Here is a 15,904-nt window from a genome sequence, read left to right as displayed (position 1 = left end):
TATAATGAGGTAGGTTTTTATTTTGATATTTATTCATATCAGTACTTATAAAAACACCCGGATAGAAATAAAGCTGCATGACGGAGATTTATATGTCATGTTTTTACCCCTATTCATTTAGGAGAGCTGAATTCACTCTTCCTTCTATTCCCCTATTTTATCTAGACATTTATAAAAGGGAAGTATGCTTCTTGTTGTTGGACAGTTTTCCATGGAAGTTTGAAAAGTGAAGCCGGCTACTGAGATGTCACGTTTCACCCACTGGATGCATTTTATTATATTCTCATAATGAGCTATCAGAAGTAGTCACCTGTCTTAGGTGACGGGAACATCCGTGCTTGTGGCACACTTGTCTGTACATCTAGTTGGGCATTTCCAGTGTGAGGCCGACGTTAGAAAACTCCTTGTTATTAAAAGAATCAGAGAGAGCCTTCAGTAGTTGGTTACTCCCTGTTAGTTGATTTTAGTGGCATTAACTAAACCATTGGTTCCCTGAATGGATGTCTTGTTGCCATGTGTCTTCTGGCTGATAATCAATAGCTTTAGAGACTTCTACTTTGAATGCTGAAGATCCGGTTTGGAGCACATAGTTATTTGGGGGCAAATTAACCTTGTGAGTTTCTTGCCATTTAATCTTGCAAGATGCCTCCTGAACAGGGATTTCATTGCTTTCTGTCCTCTGGCCTGATTTCCTGTTGGATAGGGACAGATAAAAATGAACGCCTCCTTTTCTCCCCTGTTGCTATGAACCAAGCAAGCTACCAGCTTCATGCTGGGCCAAGAAAATGAATGAATACAATTAGTCCTTCAGGAGTCCTGGTCTTTGCAAGCTTGGGAGAAGTACATGGCTAAAGAATGTAATGCACCTTTGAGAAAGTGTATATATTAAAATATAAAATGAACAAAACAAGAAAATGTTAAGACCATAATTTTACATGTGGGTAGCATTTGGTCTATTGGTTAGTATTTCTTCCCTTCCCCACAATACAAATATTTGGGTTATTAGCCACTCAGCCTTCTTCATTTTTGTGTTTGTTTTGAGTAACTTACAGTACAGCAATGATGATTTAAAAAGCTGTATTTTAGTAATGAACAAATCTATATTCACTGAGTATATATTATCAACTTTCTTTTCAGAATCTATGTACAAACTATTAAAATAGCAGCTCTGATTGGAATGTCCTTGTTGAAAAGTATGCCTATATGTCCCTAAGCACAGTGAGCCCTTCCTTACTGGCCACTTCCACTGGATACTCAGTCAGCATCAATCTTCCAAACTGAGAAAAAATTGCCTTTTGATCATTTGTGACAGATCACAACTTCATAGTTAGGTATAAAAATCTCAAAGAGCAGTATAAGGAATGAGGTATTAAAATCCACGTTTAGTATTGTGTCTTACGATGGTGGTCCAAGACAGCTAACCACCAATAAGTTAATATCTCTCTTAAGGGCCTGATTTATATTGCTAAATTTATATTTCTGTCTACTTTTCAAGCTATATCCTGAGATAGTTTGGTAGAAAAGTTTCTTGTGATTAATTTGAACTTCCGGTGTTTCTGAATGGGGTATTACTAATTACCTGGTCTGTTTCCCCTTAAATTTGTCGGCATTTACGTTTTCAAAATCACATCAGTCATAACCAAGGCAGCACAATGACACAGAAGCACCTAGTTTAACATTAAGAAGTACTAATATAATGCAAGTGTTTCTGTGCCATTTTTCACTATAAATGAAAAAAAAAAGTTCCTTATATCTCAGTATTCTTGATCATTTATACTCCTTAATGAGCTTTGAAGGATTTATTGTAAATTACTGATATCTCTGCACTATTTCCTGAAATGTGTGTGGATGTAAACTTTTGATTTTTGAGGCTTTTTAATATTGTTTTCAAACAGTGAGCCAAAGGTTTCAATAAAAACATTATTTTAAAATAGTGAAAACTTCTAGTTAAAGCTATCCGGTTACCGAGAGACGGTTGTCTACCACAGTAATGATTAGTTAGCTCAGCTTTCATTCAGGTAGGATTCTATCATTTTCAATAAGGAAAAATAAACCTTTGTCATCTTTAGAAACATCCTTCATACAATTGACAGTTGACAGGTTGAAGAAAATGTTACTGTCAGGTCTTATTTTCCACTCAAGTGAGAAATAAAAATAGTTTTGAGCGATTAAAAAAAAGTCCGTTTAATCATTATTTCAAAATGTGGGAAATGTTTTTAAATTTTATGTATATGTCATTAGAATTAACCTGCCATTTGCTCCAGGGAAGGTTAGCAAAGTACAGTTCAAGGAGAGATTGTCTAACAGTTAAGTTCCTGGGTGTTTAAAAAGCCAAATACATGCAGTTGATGTGTTTGTAACAGGATATCATTGGACATTTTTGATGGGATTCTTTAAGAGATATGTCGATATTATTCCTTTTATTACTTACCAAGTGACCTGATTTCCATGACTGATGATTGTGATTCTGATGTAAAGTATAAGTAGAAATCTTGGCCATATGAAATCTCTGTATACCTTTTGGACAATCACATTATTAGCACACAAAGATTAGACCTTTCACAAAATTGCTGTGCTATTAATAATTTTAAATAACTGCACAATGTAACCCATAGGTTTCTATGTAGAGGTGCGTGAATACATACTTGGAGATTAGAAAATATGACTAAGTCCTTGTTTTCCGATTTAGAAAAGCTCTAGGTTTTGGGCTTTTAGCTAAATCAGCCCCCCTACCTCCCCCTTTACAAGCAGCCATCTTGTTTTAAGACCGATTTTCTTTCTTTCATGAGAACGGCCCGGAAATGAATATGGACGATAGAAAAGGACTAAACCACTTTGTAAATATTTTTGTCAGGGCTCTGCATTAAAAGCTCTACTTTAAGTTATTTGTGAGCTCATTAAAATGGTATCTACTTGTATTGTTGATAAAAGAGGATGTTTTAGCCTAGTAATAATATATTTTAAACTTGGGCATGTTTCATTTTAATGTTAAATTTTGGGCTGTACCATGTTTACATGTGCAATTTTCTCTTGCAGTTTACAACCTGTTAATTTCAAAGTAATATATTAACTGCCCTTATTATAACCCCCCCCCCCAAAAAAAAAATCCTTACTCCTCTTTCTGACTATATGAATAGTTCTTTTTGTTGATTGAGATTCCACCCCCACCCCACCCCAAACTGCTCAGTGGTACCAGGAATCTTCCTTCAGTAAGAGATAGTGATAAAACGTAGTACCTCTAAAAATGAAGCATCTGGGATGCTTCCAGAAACAGGAAGCCAGAACCTTTTTGGCCCTGAATTATAGGCTCTCCCTGAGCCATTACTATACCATTCCTTGTGAGTTCTTACAAAAATTATTTTGGAAGTACATTCATATTTGGTATTAAAATTCACAAGAGTATATCCACTGAGCCTGCTATATTTTTCACCGTGTTTTATATTTTTGGGCACATTTGGAAGGACATGTGGCCTAGTAAACTTTACCCAAAATTTATACTACACTTCTCGCTACTGCATCTGTTTGATGATGTCTGAAAACATTATTCCCATGTCCTGCAGTAAAAACAGAACTTCCTTCAGATTAATTTCACAGTAACCTGACTCAGTCCTTCTGATTAGACTAGGCACAGCTTGAATCCCACTATGTCACAGATTGCTTCTGTGCATGAGAAGCAGGGTTTCTGGTGGCTGTAGAAACAGTTTAAAAGCGATAAATGAAATCCACATTTTAAGAATGAAATATCCATCCCATCGGCTCCTTGTTAAAGATCAGGTGTGAGTTGACAGCTTTTGTACCGAAGAACTTTCCTCTGATATCCATCATCCATTTTCTTTGACTTCCTGGAAAAGAGGAAAATAACTGAGTGCTTGTTTTTGTTTTAAAAGGAACTAACAAAAACTTCTGTGTGTGTGTGTGTGGTTTTTTTTTTCTTTTCTTGCTGCTTCTGAGCTGTCAGAGTCCATTCTAAATTTTATTAGTGAGTTATCTGTATATATGGAAACTATAATTAACAATTAGCTCTTGCCTCTTTCTGTGATAATACACATTATAAAGGCAAATGAAACTAGTTTCTCATTAAATTGTGGTTGGAATAAAATCAAGACATGACTTATTTTGGTTGGATAATTGTGGTGCAAATTATTATCTAGATTTTGATGGTGGTGGACATGCTACTTGATATTTCATGTTCCCTTAGTCCCCTGTGGGATATGTGACTTTGTTACATTTACTGAACGTTTAACAATGTGTAGAGGACTTAACCTTTTGGTTAAGCTTTTATAGTATTTAATTTTATGGAGATAAACGGGAATGGGGACAAATGTAAACTATTTCTAAATATGTGGAGATGATCCTTAGTGTTTAACAATTAGGTTAAACAAAGTGGAGGCAAATGAGCCCGGTTCCCCTTCTATTGTTTCAGGGCAAGAAAAAGTACAGACAGATGTCGGAATGTGGAAGCTGTGACCTCTGACCCACACAGCATGGCCACTGCCCTGGCACACAAGTGTCCTGAGCCACCGTCAGAGCAGGATGCTTTTTTTTGCAGTGACTGACACTCTGAGAAGCTGACACTAATTCTGGAGTTACTTGTGGTTCTCCAAAGTGTCAGCCCCTTAGCCTCAATTTTTAAGTTCCTCACCTTCCCCTTTATAAAAAATGTTTCTTTGTTTGGCTCCCGTGACTTCTGGGTGGGTTCGGTATTCCTGTATTCACAGTCTTTGCCTCCCAGTGAATTCATTCATTCGGTTGAGATGATGGAGAGGCCTCAGATGGATGGTTCTGCTGCACCAAAGTGTTCAGCTTTATTAAGCTAATATATATATATATATATATATATATATATATATATATATATGTATGTATGTATTTTATTAAAGACAGATGAAAGGCCTTTTCTTTCAAGTCTCTGCTCTGCAATCTCGCTAGTAACCCCTGGGTTCAGACAGACCATTAATGTTTCAGATGCTGAGGCGTTCAGTGTTTTCTTCATATATTTGTGTACTGTTACAGCTTCAATAAACTTTTATGCCTGTTTTGATAGTTTTTTGGCAGGGGCTCCATTTATTAAAATGTAGTGACCCAGTACTAAGAGGAGAACAGTTCAAGTAGTGGTGCTTCTGACAGGGTTTTGTGTCAAATTAGAGAAAATAATAGGGAAATGAAAGCTGCTAAAATGTGTCTCCCAATTACTAATTAATCAGGCGAGAAAGGACCTTGGTGACAGATCTGGTGTCCGCCATGGCAGCAGTTTGAGAACGCTTAATTTTAAATACCGTGTAAAACAAAGTAAACCTCAAGGAATGTAGCACCCAGATATTTGATATCCCAAGTACTATTTTTTTTTAAATTTGTGCAAAGCAAAGTAAAAATCAGAATCTTTGTACTCTTCATTGATAGTATCAAAGCATAAAGCTATTCTAAGGAGTATTTCCCTTATTAATAAGCAATGCTTTTATTCTTATTAACATTTTAATACAGATACCACAGTATCCTTGGTTCTAGTATTGATGCAGCCTTGTAGACATATTTTTATTGTTGATAGAAACATTTTTAAAAAAAATATTTCCCCGAGACTCTATCATATGCCTGTCATCAATATTTTGAGCATTACTGTAATTGAAGAACAAAACTTTTCCCGCTCTGCAAATAGATGTTTTAGCTGTCCTGGAGTTTCTAGTATCTTTTGGAGATATTCCCATTGTGTTTGCTAGACCCATAATTAAATGCCTGTTACTAGTATATTTTCTCCCATAGCATTTACAACATAAAAAGAAAAGGGTCTTGTATACAACTATAGCTGTCAGGGAAACAATGAGAACTAATTACACACTCTGCTATCACCATTGTCAACTATACTCTTGGGAAAACAACAGCATGACACTTTTTGTGTGTGTGGTACATATATGTATACATACACACATATATATGATATATGTGGGATCAGACATATCTGATGATTCTCCCAAAGGGAAAAATGAATAAAGGACAACCTAACTTAGTTAATTAAAGAGAAAAAAAAGCAGATTTTTATTGGGGTTTGAGGGGGTCCTTGCTTTAGTATCCTGTTTAATATGGACTGAGAGAATCAGCAACATTTATGACTCTGAATATCTCATTATTTTGAGTATTATTTTGGAATGGTCTTGTCATCAACACGGCCATGCTATGTACCTGATTCTTATTATCTTTTTTTTAAAAAAAAATTATTGGGTTGACATTGGTTAATAGGTTTACATAGGTTTCAGGTGTAGATTTGTATATTGCACTGTGTGCCCACCTCCCAAGATCAAATCATCTTCTGTCACCATGTATTAGGACTTCTTCATCCTCAAAACCCCCATAATGGTCTCTTAGAAATTATTTCTTCACTTAGCTTTAGATTTTTGTGTATATCTGGCTATTTGAGGACTAATTGCTTCGTTAGTTCATTTGCTGTGTAGCTCTCCTATCACTATCTTACTCTTTTGATAGCTTTGGCTACTTCACTTCCTTTGGGTCTGCCTACTGGTAAGTGGATTTGAGAAAGAAAATAAAACTAAAAGAATGACTTCTGAAATGTATAGCAGCTTCACACAACTTTGTATGAATACACACACAGACTTCTGTATGAAATTAGAAGAGACAAGACTTTGAGTCCATTGAATAACATGAGGTTTTGGAATCAATTTTGTATTTCAATCACCCATGCCATCCCTTATCTCTGGTACCATGTAGAATCAGGACTTGGCCCTATATAATAATATTTCCATAGCATTTGCAACATAATATTTTCTGTTATTATTTTGATTCCCTGGGTGAAGTCTCTTTACTATATTTAAAGCCAAAACCAGGTGGGTCATTTCAGGAGTTACATACTGGTTTTAACTTATTTCTCCAAAGTTTTCACATTAAAGCCAATAGTTACTATATCGAATACCTAACAGTAATAATTCCTCTATTGAGTATCTATAAGTCAAAATTGATAAAATATTTGAGTGATGTGTGCTAACGCTGGGAAGCATGCAGCAGATTCAGAGTTAAGTAAGAGAGCATCTGTACCCTTAAGGAACTTACCCTTCTGTGCAAAAATAAGAATTTTGTACACACCATTACAGTGCAAAGTAGAAAATACTATAGAAGAAATCTTTACATATGGATTTACTCAACAAATAATTGTCTGGTATCCATGTGGGCCAGGCATTGTCCTCTGGACTGGAGATGTCACAGTGAGTGAACAGTATGGACAGTATCCCTGCCATCATGAAGCATTTGGTTAGCAATTTCTAGATCGCTGCTTCTTCTCACAAGTGATCTGGTCACAAACCCTTTCGGGTGTGTGTCTTATTGAAGTACATATTTTAATTCAGGAGGGATGGGGTTGGGCCCTGACCTTCTGCATTTCTAATAGGCTCTCAGTTGATCCAGATGCCATGGGGCCCTTAGCCACCGTGTGAGCAGCAAGGTTCTAGATGAGTCCGTCGAGAGGTTGCTTCTGGTTGCTCCTCACGGACTCTTGTTGTATTTGCCCTGAACTTTCCATCTGGTTCTACAATATCTAAATCGGCTTACTATTTACACGAACGAAAGTTATTTGTCTGAAGGCCTAGTTCATTTCTAGCCACTTTCCCTCAAATCTCAGACAAATAAAATACAGTTTTTCATTCGGGTTTATGCATCATTAAAAATACACCACTAACAAAAGTAAATAGGCCAGGGATTTTTGTTGTAAGTAAAGGAGGATACTGTCATAAAACTACAAAGGTATTTATTTGCCAACCTTCCCCAGATGTATGTTATGTGGCAATAGCAGAATTATACCCCAGAAACGGATTAAAAAACAAAACAAACACGCTTTCCAATTTAAATCCATATGGTTAAATGAACCCAAAATGTTCATTTTACAATCAGCATAGAAGATGACTAACAGTTTCTCTGCTCCCACCGGCTGGGTTTCTTGTGGGTGGCTTTCAGGAATCTATACTTCCAGTGGAGTTATAAATGGCTCGTGGGGAAATTCCTTCCTGCTCGAAAATTCTATGATGCTGGTGCCCTCAGTGAGAGATCTTTGTTCCTGTAGAGTCTAGGAAGTGTAAAGTCTGTAAATGTGCTTCTGCCTTTTCACAGCTTATATATCATTTGCTTTCCCAAAACAAATATTATGTGATGCTTGTATTAACAAATAGAGAATGGAGCCAGTTAAATTCAGATGACTCTGCCTGCTTCCTTTTTTTGTTTTTGTTCTTCACTGTGTGTGTACAACTACATATGCCTAATCTCCTAAAAACTTTCAAGCCTGTGAAAGCATCAGTAAGTCGACTTTCTTAGCCAGTATACCTCTATGAAATGATTACAGAAAGGCAAATGAAACGGTTTGTACTGTAAATCAGCTACATTTTTACAAAAAATAAACAAAAAAAGGCGAAAGGATGGCGAGCACGCTTAATTTAAGTATCGTTTTGGTTTTGCAACAATTTTTACCAGCACTTTTTTTTCTAGATAATTATTGGACAGGAGCCAGTCTTTTCATTTTTAAATCCTTGGCAAATGGAGTTAATTAAAACATTGGGTTGCATTTTGTAAGAACGGTGAATGTGCAGGATAGTAAATGGAGACATGATGGTGCTGTGTGTATTTTGCCAGTTTAGCTTTGTACTTGCGGAGGTGTAATAAACACACGAGGCAATGACTTTCAGGTGACCGCCACTTGAGTTTCTAGTTTTATGATTCCGAGAGAGAAAGAAATGCGAGAATCTTCTGGTACTATGTGTGAATAACTTAGTGGTTCCTAAAAGAGAAGTGAGCTATGTACTTAGGTGATTCATTATGTTTAGAAATAGGATATCTTCATTGATTAAAATGAAGTCATTTGCATATCTTAAGCAATGGTTTTGTTCAAAATGGAATTGATATACCTAATATTTGTGGTCATTTCTGTGTTTAGTTAAAGTAGAAGGAGCTCAGTAGTTCTAATTATTGTTTTTTCCCTTCATTTTTGAAAAAGGGAGAAATACATTGAATGTATTTTTTTATTTTTAACACAAGGCTATTAACATTAATTTGTCATCAGATTAATTGGTTGTAACCAGGTTTTTAGATACAGTGATATGTGTACACTTATAGATTGTTTTGACAGCATAAAGGAAAAGCATCGAATTCATTCCCCTCCCCCACTTTTTGTTTTGTTTTGAGTTTTCATAATAGCAGCTGTTTGGGATAAAACTTCAGATGGGTTTGGGTGTCATACAAGCAAGAACTCAGAGAGTGAGATATTAAAAAACCTGTGTCAGATTGGATTTTTCAATTGTCTTTATTAACTTTTCAAAAATTATATTTTAGATCTAATTACATTCTTGTTCTAGTTGAGTTGGACATTTGCCATTCATCATGATGAATCTGAGCCTCAGTTTCTTCAATATAAAAATAAATGAGCATAATAAAAATAATGTATCCTGCCCTGGCCTGTTGTTCAGTTAAGTGAGTATCGACTCATGCACCAAAAGGTCGCCAGTTTGATTCCTGTTCAGGACACATGCCAGGATTTTGGGATTGATCCCCATTGGAGGGTGTGCAGGAAGCAGCCAACTGATGTTTCTCTTTCACAAAGATATCCCCCCCCCCAAAAAAAAAAAAATGTATCCCTCAGATTTATGAAAATTTAAAGGAAAGTATATTTGTGACAGGGCTTTAGAAACTTAGAACACCATTATGAAAAGACTAGAGATTAAGAGGGTTACCTTACTTTATATTGCATCCCTCTTTATAATTCTACTAGATGCCAAATTCATGCACAGGTGGGGTTCATTGGCCTGGCTGGTGATCAGGGCCTTCTCGCCAAGTCTGGCCAGCTGAGGGGAAGGACCATGGGAGGTTGGCGGTGGGAGAGCACTGACCACCAGGGGGAAGCTCCTGCATTGAGTGTCTGCCCCCTGGTGGTCAGTGTATGTCATAGCTACCAGCTGGTGGTTCAATTGTAACAGTCATTTAGGCTTTTATATCTATAGATGTATTCCTGTAAATGGCATAGATCTGGTGGTCCGTGAGGTCCAAAAGGTTGGCAACTGCTGATTTAAGGAAATCTTTGCAACAGTGGTTGCAAACTGGTAGTCCGCGGACCATTGGTGGTCCGTGAGGTCTGAAAGGTTGACGACGGCTGGCCTAGAACACATATTCTTACAAATGAAAACTTACTTTCAAAGCATCACGGAAGAGTTGACTTTTTAAAAAGATAGACGAGTTGTATTTATGTTTCCCTGATAGAAATGATTTATGCATTTACATTGGTTTTCTTTGAATGGAATTCACATTTTGGACTTTATTTTGCAATTTCTACAAAGAGTAATAATGTGTGAAGAATGACACCTGAGAGGCAAGTCCCCTAGGACCTTTCTCCCCAGAAAGGAATTTGGATCTCCTTTGTAAAGTCAGACAAGTTTATTTTTAATGTCTTCTCGTCCCCTCTCAGTTTGTCTCTTCTCTATATCTTCCTCTTTAGACTTATACAACCCTAATAGTCTGCTTTGGACTTCACAGGTAATAATTAGATACCTTCATCTCAAAGAAGAAATTAATGAGTACTGACACCCTCTTGGAGAATGCTTGTGTTTCCAATGAGGAGCTTGTGGAAGCAAATCAATTCCTGTCTGGGGCTGTTTCTTACAGACAGCCCCTCTGGCCCCGGGACGCTTGGATTCCTCTCGATGCTCTTGCCAAGAGAACACATTCTAACCTCTTGACACCTCTGTGCTTAAAACACTCTTGTTATCAACTGTTTTTGAACTTAGTACATATTAATTATATACACATTGATATTCGGAGCGTAAATAGATCATAACAGAATCTAGCTGAGAAAGGAAACAGAATTCGTCAAGGAACACATATTTTAATGTGTTGAAACCTGAGTAACACGTTACTGTCAAAGGGCCACTTTCCTGCACAATTGTCTGGTGGTTATTCAAAGCAGGTTTTATTTCATATGTTCATAGTTATTTCGGAGAACAGCGAATGTGCCTGTTCCTTGTTTTAAAATTGCAATCATATACTGACATAATTATTTTATAGTGTTGTTTTGCTCCTGAAGGTATAGACCTCACTTCTGCCCCTCAAAAAAAAAGTAATTCATAAAGGAAATTACCAATGATCCTTATGTGCGGGACCCAGACATGTAGTGATAACTGAGGGGCAGCACTTAGCCAGAAATAACCAAAATTATTTGACAGAGCACCTAGAACTCTGCATCACTGATTTCCCTGAAGAAAACAGTGTGTTAATAGTTAGAATTGCTATGCTCCCTGGAATGCTAGAAAGACCTTTATTGTGCTTTTATTATTTCATACAAAAGCGTGTTTTTCTTGTCCTGCTAAATTGGAAGTTAAGATTTGTCAAGGGAATGAGCTTGCTATGAGTTTATTTCAAGTTTAAAACTTTGTAATTGTATGTTACTTGGATTCCGTGGGTGTCTGATGAGTGATTAATGGTTATAATCTCTCCCCTGTTCCAGGCTTCCTTTCTTGGCAAAGGGGTAGTCAAGAAGTTTAAATTTTGATGACTTTCTTATTGACACTTTGTATTATTAAAAAAGTAATTCTGTATACTCTCATATATCAGTTTAACAGTATCAGCTAGAGACTTCATCTCAGCTAGGCCTACTCAGTATTTTCTTTCCAGGAGAGGATGTTGATTGATCAAATTGACTGCCCAATCCTGTAAACCCTTAAGATGTTGAAATGATTGAATTGAGTATTCCAATACATTTGATGAATGTAGACAAACATCATAGAACAGGCCAATCCAAGTATAGCTAACCTTTTGCCTCATAATCTTTGCAGGTGGGATAGTTTGAATTCTCTTCATTTTTCTTTGGGAAATAACAAAGTTATGACCATGTATTTTATATGTTTAGGATATAAATGATGATGAACTGCTCTTTAATACTAGGGTTGTCATAAGCTAGAATTTTAAGTTTGGATAGTTGCAAATGCTCTTCAATTTCTCTTGTATTAAACTTTTCAGCTCATTTGTCTTTGTCTTTATGGAAATATTGTAAAATGTGAGTGGAATGTATAGTTAGATCTTTAAGCTGAAAGATCAAAGCCTACTTATTGATTTGAATGGAATAGTGAGCAATTGGTTACAGCAGACACTATGAACTTTTTCCGTAGGTGTCTAACTGAATTCTCTAGTAATTTCATATGGCCTTAATCATTTTAGTAAAATTTTCCAATTGTCATTTTAGGTAAGCTTTATGACATTTGACTTAAAAAAATTAAATCAACTGGGAAATATAAAAATATTTACAGTTGAATAGTTTTATTTTTAATAGAGGATCTTCATTTATCTCAACAAAAGGCAATGCAACTCCAGGAAAACTCCCGCTTACTCCAAAAAGGTGTAAGAACCTGCTGCTGTTCTCGCCTCTCCCACCTCTCACCTCCCTCCTCCCACCTCCCATCTGCAGTAAGACACTTTCACTGTCAGGAGGAGAGAGTGACTTTTTCTTTCAGCTCATCTTCGAAGCTGTAGATCGCCTTTCCAGTATTGCCAAGATGGCAGACATACAGACTAGTATTGACCCTAGCACACTCTTAATTCAGGGTGCTTAAATGGCTCATGTACATAAGATGGGGTGGGGGTGGGGGAGGGGAGATTGGACCTCACTTGGGGCCCTCGAATTGCTGTTCCAGGCAATGTAGGCAAAATGGTGGCTGACAAGGTCAGGGCCCTGCTCAGAAGATACACAGGGGTCTCCTTCAGTGGATTGGCACAGCAGCCTGACAGAGAGTTTGAGGACTGCAGTAATCACTGTTGCAAAGTGGTTGGTTTTCTTCTTATAACGTTGGTAATTAGTATTGAAAGTCGAACCTGTTTTGTTGAAGAGACTCTCTTTTTTTCTGAGAAAGTGGTTTGGACAGTCATCTATTTACTCTATCCCTTCACCCCTCTTCCCCCGTCCCCTTTGTTGAAATAAAATCTAGAAACCTCTCGGGACTCCCAACTGTTGAGTTCTGCTTGGAAGGAGCTTTAAAACTTGTGGCTCCAAACTGAAGTAAATATTGACTGGGTCTGGGGCTGAGGCAGGCTCAAAGCCCCCTATTGTTCCTCCTCGGTCAGCACTCCAGAAAGAGCTGAAGTATGCGTGTGTGAGAGGAGAAAAGGCCGTGGAGGGCCCACAGCTGAACTCGTAAAAAGCGCCGCACAGAGGAAAGGGAAGCCGGCTATGGACTTGGGGGATATACAGAAAATAGCCGTCAGCTTGTGCTGGGTTACAGACTATTTGGGAGACCGAAGTGCAAACACCCTGTCGGCCCTGTTGATGTCAGAGAAGTTTCAGGTACGTGAATCATACTTGGTGAGCTCAATTGGTCTCTTGAGTGAAACCTTCTTGCCAGCAATGCTGTCTTCTCCAGAGCAAATGAAATGTAGCCTTTGGTGGATGTGACAGATAAGGGGGTCAACCTGGATCCCAAAACACACGCTCCCTCCCCGATACCTGTGCTGAGGCTTCTGTCCGCCTCTCCTCCTCCAGCTGTCATATTGATTATACACTCTCTTGGGTCTCCTAAGTGCTTTGGCTCCCTGGGGTACCCAGTGGTGAGGGGGAACCATATGCCATCGGAAGGAAAGTTCTGATGCTCCGAAGAGGAGATAGATGCTCTCATTGTGTGAAAAATGAAAGATGTTATTTAAAAAAAAATCATTTAAATATGGAGCAGATTCCTTGTTTAAAAAGTGCAATACTTTTGAGTCAAAGCTGGCTGTATTTTCACCATTCAACGGAAGAACCAAAACAAACAGCTGGCTGACTTATGTTTTAGTGAAAACCACCCCAGTACATTTACTAACTGGAAAAGTAAACATCTTTAAAAAGAAATTCTCATGTGTCCTGACTGCAAAATGATTTTTTAATAAATACGCAACAAGGCCAATTGCGTACTTGGATTGTTATTCATCCTGACTGATAGTGTAAGCACCCCTTCATCTTAAATACCGGCTCTTCTGTGATATTTGATGTGAACACATCAGCGCTAACAGCCACATGCAGGCAAATACCAAGACGATGAGAGAATTCATTAATTGTCAGGGCAGTGATCAAAATGTTCTGCCTCACTCAGGCCACTGATAATGAACAACAAACAGATAATGTCACAATAGAGCATGGGATGCTGTGGACTGAGAGAGAGAGCACATCTGCTCCAGGGTCTCAGGAACTGCTTCCTGAGAGGAATAATTTAATCTAGGTTTTGAATGGTCTGATTTAATAGAGAGGGAGAGAGAAGTAGTAGAAGAATCCCAGGGATCCATAGCAACGGGAATAAAGATCTGCTGGCTGTAACCTTGTAGATGGACTTGGGGGATATACAGAAAATAGTTAATGGAGAGTGAAGGGGATCTGGTGAAAGGAGCAAGAAGCATGGGTGGCTTAGCCCGGTGGTCCAGGTGGTAGGGTGGCTTCGTTTCTAGTGTCAAGGTGCGGGGTCGTTATGATGGATTATTATTTTATTTATCTATTTATTTTTATATATTTTATTGATTTTTTTTATAGAGAGGAAGGGAGAGGGAACAGATAGTTAGAAACATCAATGAGAGAGAAACATCCATCAGCTGCCTCATGCACACCCCCCTCTGGGGAGGATGTGCCCGCAACCAAGGTACATGCCCTTGACTGGAATCGAACCCAGACACCCTTGAGTCCGCAGGCAGATGGTCTATCCACTGAGCCAAACCAGTTTTGGCTGTGTGGAGCCTTGATGGCTTTTTGAATCCCATTTTCAGAATCCCCAAGTAAAGCCCTGGTGTGTGCTTGGAGAGGTGAGTAGGCGTAGTTCCCTTTTGCTTTTACAGGCCACAGCCGTGCTCCTGTGCCCCTCCAGGAATGCAGGCATGTCTGAGAAGCCCATTTATTGAGCACTTTCTGTATACCAAGCACAGTGGGGCAGCTCTTGGGAGGGAGGTATTATAATGATCCTCGTTTTGCCGATGAGAAGACGGGGTTTTATATAATTTGAATTTGGCCGATAAGTGGCCTTTAAGAGTGAAGCTGGGCCATATGGAGTGGCACACTTTATCTAACAGAACTCAGTGAAACGTTAGAAGAAGGTGACATTTGGGCATGCTTTCTGAGGAGGCATAGTGGAGGAGAATGAAAGAGACTTACGCTAATATGAAAGGAGGGTTGAAAATGCACACACATTTCTTCATGTTGAGCGTTCAATGAACTGAAGAGGTAGTAAGCCACAGCTTTGCACCCACAGCAGGTAATTAGTACAACAGAGGCTATTTCGTGGGTTCGTTCTTTTTAGCTAATTGTGAGGCCACATGTGTGAACAGTGTGTGTTGAATATGAAGAATAATCGTCCTGCCAGCACCTCCCTCCTCCTTGGTATTCAGGTGAGTTTGATTCTCAAGGGCTGGCCAAGGCAAAATGCTGGTTTTTGAAAAATTTCAGAAGAAATTCTGAATATTCTGGGAATAAAAATTTCAGAGTTTAACAGTCATATATGGTCAGGAAAATTTCCCCTATATTTAATCTAAATTCCTGCACTTTTCAGTCATTTTTGGTTTGCATATTAATACAAATTTCCTTAAAGTTTAAATGCAGCTTTAGCCTACTCCAAAGCAATCACATTCTGAGCAAGGAATCAGTGTTTTTTAAGCTTTAGGGAACAGTAGATGAATGCTTGCATTGACTATGTTCTTTTGTGTCCTGAACACCCCTTCCCCCCCACCTCCATTTTCCTTTCCTGTTTCTTCCTTCATCACAGGAGTTTATACCCTCTAGCTTAACAGCCAATAAATTTTTCCCGATCAGTTTCAAAGACAAAAGTCTCCTGATAGGATATAGATGGATCACGTTCCCATCTAATCTCCAGGGAGACAACTGGACTGGGAAGAAAGAGTTTTGGCACCTTATCCATTATGGACATCT

At 38.1% G+C, this 15,904-nt stretch overlaps 1 protein-coding gene across 4 annotated transcripts in view; it reads left to right on the top strand.

Moving 5' to 3' along the window:
- Positions 1 to 15,904, top strand: part of EFNA5 (ephrin A5) — a 275,330-nt gene that overhangs the window by 4,741 nt on the left and 254,685 nt on the right. The window lies entirely within an intron of this gene.

Source organism: Pipistrellus kuhlii, unplaced genomic scaffold (genome assembly GCF_014108245.1).
Source record: "Pipistrellus kuhlii isolate mPipKuh1 unplaced genomic scaffold, mPipKuh1.p scaffold_m20_p_4, whole genome shotgun sequence".
Lineage (NCBI taxonomy): Eukaryota > Metazoa > Chordata > Mammalia > Chiroptera > Vespertilionidae > Pipistrellus > Pipistrellus kuhlii.
Note: the sequence above shows the minus strand (reverse complement) of the source record. Positions and strands in the feature narration are given on the sequence as shown.